Below are 2670 nucleotides of genomic sequence, written 5' to 3'. Positions count from 1 at the left end.
AAATCTCGTGAGATTTTGAATATGCCACAAGTTTTTCCAAAAACCTAAACACCTCTCTCCATCGCCTCTTCCTATTATAAATAACAACACATCTTCCTATTATAAATAACAAAGTTTCTTCCTAATCAAACTCACACCGTCAAACAAACGACTTCTAAAATTCAAATCAAAACATCAAGTGCTTCTAGCGAAGAAGTCACCGGCATTAACGACTTGAGGCCATGGAAAAACACTTGATTTGTTCATGTGAAGGTTCTACACTCATGGAAACAAAACATTCAACTATCAGGGGAAACCATAGAATTCATCTTGGCGGATGAGAATGTAAGCAATCCTAACTTCCTACTTATGTTTTTCAAATATGTTTTCTTTGTCGTATGTATCTTATTTAAACTTGTGATTAGCGATATTAATATTTTCAATATGATTGTAACAAGTATAAGAGGCATACTATTAGGATTCTGCCCCTGCTTTTTCAATATATTTACAACCAAATGCCACTGTTTTTTTTTCTTTTTTTTCAATAAAAATCGTCCATATTAGTCAACCAATCAGAATTCTTTTTGTTTTAATGACTTATCTATAACGACATCAATTTAAAGTCAAACAAATTCCCAATTCTGAGTAGGCCCATGCATTTTTATGCCAATCAGAATGGATGTTCACCCATCAGAATCATCTTGATAATCACGCTCTATACCCTGAAACAAAAGATTTCGAGGTTAAAACTATAAACAAACCATATTTCATAACATGATAATTATAAACTATAAAAACACTATCTATTAAATATAAGAATACTTCACAGAAATATAAAGCAGTGTTCGAATGCTTATTTTTTAGTTCATTCCACATACGTATATGTTATTTCAAATATTTGTTATGAAAATGCAATGTATACTTATGGATAGTATTGAACTTTAATAAAGCCAAAAATATGAAAATCGAATTTCAACCGAAGTTAGTACAGTATATTCCCAATTTTTCAATTAGTGTAATCTTATTATACATAAAGATCTCTAAAATATATTTTTAAAAATCTATTTATCTTTTAAACAACCACTAACATACATATATAGCTTGGATACCAAATCTATACGAAGTATATTCTTTAGCTCATTCCGTAGTTTCTGTGTTTTTAAAAAAAAAAATTTGAAATGGTAAGGTATTCCTAGATTGTGGCAAGTGCTCATAATTTTAACAACATAATATTTGCTATTTGATACCCATAATAAATGTAAAACAAAATATAGAAAAGGAAAAACATATGATTTAACTACGTTGACAGAAAATGATTTAGCTACAATCACGGTTCAAAGAATTCAGTCTAATCTTATTGTGTGTCCAATACACACAGAATATCTTGAGTTTCAAATTGGAAACTAAATTTTCCTAATATTAACTAGAAAATCTCGTGAGAAAATCTCGTGAGAAAATCTCGTGAGATTTTGAATATGCCACAAGTTTTTCCAAAAACCTAAACACCTCTCTCCATCGCCTCTTCCTATTATAAATAACAACACATCTTCCTATTATAAATAACAAAGTTTCTTCCTAATCAAACTCACACCGTCAAACAAACGACTTCTAAAATTCAAATCAAAACATCAAGTGCTTCTAACGAAGAAGTCACCGGCATTAACGACTTGAGGCCATGGAAAAACACTTGATTTGTTCATGTGAAGGTTCTACACTCATGGAAACAAAACATTCAACTATCAGGAGAAACCATAGAATTCATCTTGGCGGATGAGAATGTAAGCAATCCTAACTTCCTACTTATGTTTTTCAAATATGTTTTCTTTGTCGTCTATATCTTATTTAAACTTGTGATTAGCGATATTAATATTTTCAACATGATTGTAACAAGTATAAGAGGCATACAATTCATGTAACATGCCAAAAGACCTACTGGGAGAGCAAAGGAAGGCTTCTTCCGGTTGGGAGTGTGGCGCAACATCCGGAACTTCCAAATTCTTCCGGTTGGGAGTGTGGCGCAACATCCAGAACTTCCAAATTACTCTTACAGGAGGATTTAGTCACGTGTTCAGCTATTTTCATCAAACAAGGTGAATACATGTATCTGTCCAATTAAAAATTAAAAAGCATATTAATAAATTTAAACTATGCCACATTTGATAGGGAAACAAAATATATATTATGAAAAACGAGATATAGTATCAGGAAATAACTTATCTTTCATATTAAAGCCATGCCGTTCCGTATATTAGTCCTGAAGACAAATAAAGGATGATAAGTATAATAACAAAACAAACAAATACCAAAATTTTCTTTCAGACAATTTAAAAAAAAAATCAAAGGTAAATAAAAAACTAGAAAGTATTAGATTCTCGCATACGGACCTTTAATATTTACCTTTAACAAAATTAGCTTGATATTTTGTTGTCGGGAAACGTTACAGTTAATGTGGGCTGGGCCTATAAATAAGTATTTAAATTAAGATCATAGAAAATGATCAAATGTATTACAATAAAACCCAAAAATTAAACCCATGAAATAAAGAGAATAGATTATAGTCAAATTCTTAAAAGATGACCCAATTCAATTTAGATTTGCGAAGCCCAATAATTGAGCGTTGTCATATTTTTTATAAACTTGTGATTTATGAAGCCCAAAATTTTACGTGTTCTATCCTAAATTAAAAAGATG

At 30.5% G+C, this 2670-nt stretch overlaps 1 long non-coding RNA gene across 1 annotated transcript; it reads right to left on the bottom strand.

Annotated features, from left to right (window-relative positions):
• Positions 1-539: 539 nt before the first annotated feature.
• On the bottom strand, positions 540-2363 carry LOC130498912 (uncharacterized). Its single transcript, XR_008937946.1, has 2 exons — positions 1913-2363; positions 540-701 (listed from the first exon to the last, which is right to left on the bottom strand). It is a non-coding gene; the product is annotated as an uncharacterized LOC130498912 (long non-coding RNA).
• Positions 2364-2670: the final 307 nt, after the last annotated feature.

The sequence above is a fragment of the Raphanus sativus genome, chromosome 2 (assembly GCF_000801105.2).
Source record: "Raphanus sativus cultivar WK10039 chromosome 2, ASM80110v3, whole genome shotgun sequence".
Taxonomy (NCBI): domain Eukaryota; kingdom Viridiplantae; phylum Streptophyta; class Magnoliopsida; order Brassicales; family Brassicaceae; genus Raphanus; species Raphanus sativus.
This window is presented reverse-complemented; position numbering and strand designations above follow the sequence as displayed.